At 36.6% G+C, this 8,001-nt stretch overlaps 1 long non-coding RNA gene across 4 annotated transcripts; it reads left to right on the top strand.

The window, feature by feature from the left end:
- The first annotated feature begins 2,256 nt into the window (after positions 1–2,256).
- Positions 2,257–5,653, top strand: LOC127075831 (uncharacterized). Of its 4 annotated transcripts, none has more exons than XR_007786684.1 (7): positions 2,257–2,798; positions 2,875–3,188; positions 3,288–3,432; positions 3,630–4,305; positions 4,433–4,515; positions 4,604–4,723; positions 4,877–5,653. It is a non-coding gene; the product is annotated as an uncharacterized LOC127075831 (long non-coding RNA). The 4 variants fall into 4 exon arrangements; XR_007786685.1 differs by having other exon boundaries at positions 3,630–3,777; positions 3,856–4,305; positions 4,604–5,653; XR_007786683.1 differs by having other exon boundaries at positions 4,604–5,653.
- Positions 5,654–8,001: the final 2,348 nt, after the last annotated feature.

Here is an 8,001-nt window from a genome sequence, read left to right on the forward strand (position 1 = left end):
ATTACATGTTATTTGCTTTTCTTCGGGTAATTAGAATTGATGATAGATATGGGTGAAGACCTCAGGAGGAGAACGGGGAGGTTTTTTATTAGTGTGCTCACCAAGATCTCGCAATCTCGTGCCTACGTATCCTTATGGTGCAATAAGGAAATCAGAGCATTCGTAGTTCGGGGAACTACGGTTTTTGTTGGTGTCTTTTAATGAACGACTGTATAGATCGCGTCCTAAAGGCTAAACGCTGGCTTGTCTACTCTCGGCGGAGGCTTAAGCGTTGGTTTGTTGTGCGTACTAGAAAGGATTAACAGTGTTCTTTGAAAGGGTTTTGGTCACGCGGGGGTAACAAGTTGAATTGATGTGTTTGAGTGTTTTTGGTTTGGTTTCGATCGCGCGGGGGCGAGAAATCAGTTTGATTTGTTTTGAAGAGTCGAAGATTTGAGCAATATGGCGTACGCCAATTATTCAAATAATCAAGGAATGCTGAGGCGTACGCCTCCCATTCTCTAATTGAGGTTTAAGTTATATAGTTTATTTTGTAAAATTGAATTGATATAAGAAATGATTTGAGTTTATTCGATTACATTTTAATTTGATGACGAAGATTCGAGCAATGTGGTGTACGCCAATTATTTGAATAATCGAGAGATAATAGAGCGGATGCTCATTAATCTCCTTTTCATTTAAAGATTAATTATTTAAAATAGAGACTTTTAGAATAATTAAATTGGGGAAATGACTTTAATTTTAAAAGTTTTTTTAAGGTTTTTAATTAAATGACGAAAATTCGAGCAATATGGCGTACGCCAATTATTCGAATAATCGAGAGATAATAAAGCGGAAGCTTACTATTCTCCTTTTCATTCAAAATTAATTTAAATAATGCTTTTAGGATTTGTAGTTAATTTGAGAAAATAATTTTAATTTTATAGAGTTTTTTAGGGTTTTAATTAAATGATGAAAATTCGAGCAATATGGTGTACGCCAATTATTCGAATAATCGAGAGATAATAAAGCGGAAGCTTACTATTCTCCTTTTCATTCAAAATTAATTTAAATAATGCTTTTAGGATTTGTAGTTAATTTGAGAAAATAATTTTAATTTTATAGAGTTTTTTAGGGTTTTAATTAAATGACGAAAATTCGAGCAATATGGCGTACGCCAATTATTCGAATAATCGAGAGATAATAAAGCGGAAGTTTACTATTCTCCTTTTCATTCAAAATTAATTTAGATGATGCTTTTAGAATTAATAAATAATTGGGGGAGTAATTTTAATTTTATGGAGTCTTAGGATTTTAATTAAATGACGAAAATCCGAGCAATATGGCGTACGCCAATTATTCGGGTAATCGAGAGATAGTGAAGCGGAAGCTTACTATTCTCCTTTTCATTCAAAATTAATTTAAATAATGAAACTTTTGGGATTTAATTAACTTGAGGAAGTGGTTTTAATTTTAGAGTTTTTTAGGATTTTAATTAAATGACAAAAATTCGAGCAATATGGCGTACGCCAATTATTCGAATAATCGAGAGATAATGAAGTGGATGCTCATTATTCTCCTTTTCATTCAAAATTAATTTAAATAATTTGGGAGAGTATATTAATTAAATATGTTGAATTAGGAGTAATATGTTTTGAGAAAGATCATTTGGTATTGGACCAAAATCAAATTTAATTTAGAAAAATAAAGTAAATTATTTGTTGATATTAACCTTTAATCCACCATTCGATTAGTTATAATATCCTAATGAAATAAGTAAAAAAAAATCGAAAGCAAACGAATGAATATCCTTATTTAGTCATAATTATTTTAATTGAGATATTTGGGAAATAATGCACATGTTAAGTAAAATAAATATGAATGTGTGGGAAATGAAAAGGAGGTGAAATTCTAAAAATAGTGGACCAGAAGAGCCCAACAGGAGACCTCAACAGCAAGTGGTTTTGTAATGGACCCTAAGGCCCAATAGAAATTCTTTTACATTCTAAAAATAAATAAGTTATAGCAATCTGGAAGGTGGAATATGAATAGACCTTAAATTCGGAAATTGTTCGCTTAATGCCAAATGGAAGGCAGCTGTACAGCTGCTTGAGACGTGTAGTAGCTAAAGCCTTTTGGCCTTCCCAACGGTAAATAAAAATTAAATTTGCCAGAACTATCTAACATGCATCCAATGGGGACTGTGCGGATTACCGCTTTGAATACATCAACCATAAATGACTGTTTAATTATATTAAAACCAAATAAAACTATTTTATTAATAACATTATATATCCTCGTTAAGAAACAAAAGTTTCCTTTGAAAACTGGAATTAATACTCAGCAAAAACAACGAGCCTCTCTTCTTCTCTCCCTGTTTCCATTTTACCACAAACCAAACAAATGCATTTCTTTACCAGGTTCTACAAGAAATGGAGGAAAATGAAATGCAAGGAGCATCATAAATCTAACACCCATGCAAACAATCGATCACACCCTAAATCCCAAATTTCCCAAATTGAAACCTATCCCTCAAACCAGATCGCACACAAATGGAGGAAAATGAAATGCAAGGAGCTCCGATGGTACATTCAAAGCAATAATCGAGATTGACACACTCATTCAACAAATATCAAGTTATTATACAGTATGGTGAAAGTCGAAACACCGATTCAATATTGAGTGAATAACCACTATGTTAGAGATTTTAGCATGAAGTGAGTAAATGGGGAAGAAGAAGTACCGACGGAAGGAGATCTGAAGCTTTCAACCACTTAGACTCCGATGACTCTTCGAGCAAAAATCTCTCCAAGTCCCCGGTAAGCTCCGTTCGGTTTCTTATTCCGCCTTTCTTCGTTTTCCTTCACTGACTTTGGGTGTATCTCGGCTTTGCAGTGGCTTCAGCTCAGTTTTCTCAAAGTTCTAATGATGAACTTTGAGTGAACTTTGGGAGTATTGAGCTTTGGTGAATGGGTGTGAGGGAAATCTCAGCAGAGTAACGGTGTAAAAATTAGGTTTCTTCTTCATCATTCGAGGTCCCTATTTATAGCATTTTGTACGAGGTTCATTCTTTCTCCTCTTTCATGAGTTGGCGAATTTTGGAAGAATCATTCCGTTAGCTAGCAGGATTTTTCCCAGATTTGGTGGTCCTCCAAATTGATGTGGTCCCTCAAATGAAAGGATAAGGTTTTGTCTGTAGTGAATCTACGGTAACCATCTCTTTTCACTTTTCACTGCAGTAATGGTCCTGTTTTACCGGCTTATTGACTCTTTGTGATTGACCTTCTTTACTGGTGTGAATTTTGCAGTTTTGCTCCTTTTGGTACAGGGTGGTTGATAGAATTTATGGGCAACTCTGTCATGATTTTAAATGAAGGCGTGAGGTAGGCTGAGCCAATATTGGAGCGGAGTATATCTGCAAATTCTGAAACTCCCTTTCAAATGATACAGACGGTTAGATTCTTAACTATCTTGTACTTTAAGCTAAGTCTTCCAAAATGTATTATGACACCAATCTATAGCAGTTTACTTGGCTTAGCATGACATGAAATTATTGCTGATTTGAATTGCACTTGTAACGTGATGCTATGCTTGGTTTTGCGAGGTACTTCTTTTGGTTATGTTTGTGATGTGATGCTATTGCATTGCAGGACATGGATGGTGATTGCGAGGTTATGGTAACAAAGATCGACTCATGTGTATTGCTATCAGCTTGTGCGTCTGATCTGCTTCTGCAGCAGCAAAAGATCCAAGGGATTGGATTTTACCCAATGCTTTCTGTGTAGCTGCGAGCCTCAGGTAACTAGTTCATATTCATCCTGTGCTTGGTATGTTTTGTGTTTATTAACTTCCTTCACAATGTCGGAGCAAGTGTAGCAATACATTTCTTTCACTTTCCGAACCGCTTCAAAAAAAGTCTTCTGGAGGTATATTCTTTCCTCTTTCTCGCATGAGCTGCCAGACAACAAGAGTAACATCCTTTCCATCAATGGGAACTGACTCGATGTCACTTCCAATAACATAACCATCCGCAACTGGTACAACATGTGTAGTTACATGGCGTCCCGATTCTCAACCTGACCATGCTTAATCGGGTAGGTGAGATTATAAGTGCTACTAGACCAAGCCTTAGAAAGTGCGTCATCTCCAATGAAGAAATCAAGATCAACCATGACACTGACATTATGCTGTGCAATCCAATTTCCCTCGGAAGAACTCCTTGATTGATTCAGAAGCGACTTATTAATTGCAACAATGGTAGGGACCATAAAGCAAGGTTCAACATTACTAGCAAGTCCCTTGGCAGCCTTTGATTTTATGTATCAGGTTGGTTGTGGCTATTGCAATGCGGCTTGAATCAAATGGCTTTTACTATGTATTTGTTTATGCTTTTTTCACTGCATCTGTCATTGGCTTGCTGTTTGTATAAGTGTGGGGTGTTGTTGTTTTGCAGGTCTCCGTTTTGGATGATGTTTACGGATAACAGACCATGGCATGCCGCAGGTCTGATGTACTTGGCCTTGAATGGCAATGCAAGTTGAGTAGGCTTACTGGAATGGCAATGCACTTTTGTTTAGAATTTAACTCCTTTCACTAATGCCCCTATGATTTTCTTCTGTTGCAGGTGCAGTTGCCCTTGAGCATACATGGATGAATTTCCTCTTTGAGATGCTCCTCATGGCTTGTGGCTTCGTTCTCATAACATGCTTTTGACACATTACACGACTTCCATAGGATGCAGAATGTTTGTATTGATCTTCTACTGTTGCTCACATGTTATTCATATGGTTGCCCACATGTTTTTCATATTGTTGCTCAAATGTTGTTTATGTTCACTATGAGTGTAGGCAAATTGTCATTGCGTATGTCTGTAAGGTTTTGAACTGGTTTTGGACAGGTTAAAACATCTTATACAGGTGGATCCACAACTTAACGGGAATGGACCGGACACGGAAGATACACAATTAGATGCGCTTTATTCAGAACTTAATCTTTCTTGACTCAAGTGATATAACATGGACAATTGAGGCTTAGGTCTTTTTTTTAGGAAATGGTCAATAACTGGTTTGTTGGAATTTGGCCAACCTTTGTAGAGGATTTGTCAATTCCTTATGATTTTGTAATGATGATTTGTAATGGAATTTCTGAAAAGTGAATTGTAATTGTATGATTTTTAAAGGTGCATGAAACAGTTATTGTGAAGTGAAATGTAGACAGAAAATGGTTACGGAAATCAGGATTGTTTCAGATTAGTGTTGTATGCAAGATACTTTTGCTGGAGGTTGAACCCGGCTGCAATTCACCTTCGCCGTGACATCATTATTCACAGCTTGCCTTGTGCTGTAGTTTGGATCATTTGTAGCCTCATCTTGCTTTGGCTACGTTTGTTGGTGTGTTCATAGCAGGGCTTATGTTGGCGACACATTATGCGGCATGATTATCACTCACACCTTGGTCTGTTTGTCTTTTTGTTAGTGTTTATGGCAGGATGGTTCAAACGGTCATGTTAACACGGTTGGAACAAAGTGTCCGCACACCAATGGCTTGTACAAAGATCAAAGTTTCTAATTGGTAACTTGGGATAGAGATGAGTTGTACTCTTTGTCAATAATACCGAACTCCGTAGTTTTGTTTCAAATAATGCACTATTATGGATTGTAATGATGTTTGTTTATTTGAATGAAGTTCTACTGGTTTTGTTATTTGGATCTTGAACTTTGCCACGTTATAAACCATTGTCGTAGAGGGACCGTAATAAACATGGGAATGGATCGTCATGAGATTTGTAAAGGACCAAAAATGATGCGCTCACACACCAAACAAAACACTTCGACAAATTAATTTACAACTTGTACTTATGGACCAATGCACCATTTGAACTCAACGAGGCGTAAATTCTCCTGGGTATTTTGTGAATGGAGTGCTTGACGATATGTGGTGAGGCAATAACATGACAGGAGAGGATGTCCCATAAGCAACTAAATCTGGTGCCATGCTCATCATAGGACCTTAAAGGGTTCTAGATTCCTATATATGACTTGGCCCAAGTCCATTACACAGAGATGTGGAAATGAAGTTTTGATGGTTAGAAAAAACAAATATGTCGTGGTATCCATGAGAAAAATAAAACCGGGACAAAATTGGGGTATGACAGCTGCCCCTATTTAATTACAATGAACTAGAAAGCAGAAATGACAGTAGTCTTCATGCGTTCATAGTGAAAGGTAATTAAATACAAGAAGACCCGAGTTTTGTCCTTTGATATGGAAGGAATAAATTCATAAAGAGAAAATGTAGTGAGAAATACAGAATGAGGAGGAATCGTCAGCACAGTATCTTGGATAATTACAATCGAAGTATCCCTTTAAAGGAATGATACCCCAACTGTATCCAAGACTGTCTGGTAATAAGCGAAACAATGTTTCTAAAAATGAATGATACTTTTCATGTTGATGAAACAACATCTCAAATAGTAAAGAAAATGAGATTCTCTGTATCGCGTCGAAGCAGCATCTCATATGATAAAATTAAGATATTCCGAACAAGGGAATGATACCTTAATTGAATCTAAGACTCTTCGAGGATACTAGAGCAGTATCTCAAAAGAAAAAACTAGAATGAGACTCCTCATATTGATGAGACAACATCTCACACAGCAAAAGATGAGATTCTCTGTATCGAGTCGAAGTAGCATCTCATATGATAGATATAAGATATTCCGAACAAGGGAATGATACCTTAATTGAATCTGAGACTCTTCGAGGATACTAGAGCAGTATCTCAAAAGAAAAACTAGAATGAGACTCCTCATATAGATGAGACAACATCTCAAACAGGAAAAGATGAGATTCTCTGTATCGAGTCGAAGCAGCATCTCATATGATAGAATTAAGATATTCCGAACAAGGGAATGATATATTAATTGAATCTAAGACTCTTCGAGGATACTAGAGCAGTATCTCAAAAGAAAAACTGGAATGAGACTCCTCATATTGATGAGACAGCATCTCAAACAGCAAAAGATGAGATTCTCTGTATCGAGTCGAAGCAGCATCTCATATGATAGAATTAAGATATTCCGAACAAGGGAATGATATCTTAATTGAATCTAAGACTCTTCGAGGATACTAGAGCAGTATCTCAAAAGAAAAACTGGAATGAGACTCCTCATATTGATGAGACAGCATCTCAGACAGCAAAAGATGAGATTCTCTGTATCGAGTCGAAGCAGCATCTCATATGATAGAATTAAGATATTCCGAACAAGGGAATGATACCTTAATTGAATCTGAGACTCTTCGAGGACACTAGAGCAGTATCTCAAAAGAAAAATTGGAATGAGACTCCTCATATTGATGAGACAGCATCTCAGACAGCAAAAGATGAGATTCTCTATATCGAGTCGAAGCAGCATCTCATATGATAGAATTAAGATATTCCGAACAAGGGAATGATACCTTAATTGAATCTGAGACTCTTCGAGGACACTAGAGCAATATCTCAAAAGAAAAACTGGAATGAGACTTCTCATATTGATGAGACAACATCTCAAACAGCAAAAGATGAGATTCTCTGTATCGAGTCGAAGCAGCATCTCATATGATAGAATTAAGATATTCCGAACAAGGGAATGATACCTTAATTGAATCTGAGACTCTTCGAGGACACTAGAGCAGTATCTCAAAAGAAAAACTGGAATGAGACTCCTCATATTGATGAGACAGCATCTCAAACAGCAAAAGATGAGATTCTCTGTATCGAGTCGAAGCAGCATCTCATATGACAGAATTAAGATATTCTGAACAAGGGAATGATATCTTAATTGAATCTGAGACTCTTCGAGGACACTAGAGCAGTATCTCAAAAGAAAAACTGGAATGAGACTCCTCATATTGATGAGACAGCATCTCAAACAGCAAAAGATGAGATTCTCTGTATCGGGTCGAAGCAGCATCTCATATGATAGAATTAAGATATTCCGAACAAGAGAATGATACCTTAATTGAATCTGAGACTCTTCGA

Source organism: Lathyrus oleraceus, chromosome 4 (assembly GCF_024323335.1).
Source record: "Lathyrus oleraceus cultivar Zhongwan6 chromosome 4, CAAS_Psat_ZW6_1.0, whole genome shotgun sequence".
Taxonomy (NCBI): Eukaryota; Viridiplantae; Streptophyta; class Magnoliopsida; order Fabales; family Fabaceae; genus Lathyrus; species Lathyrus oleraceus.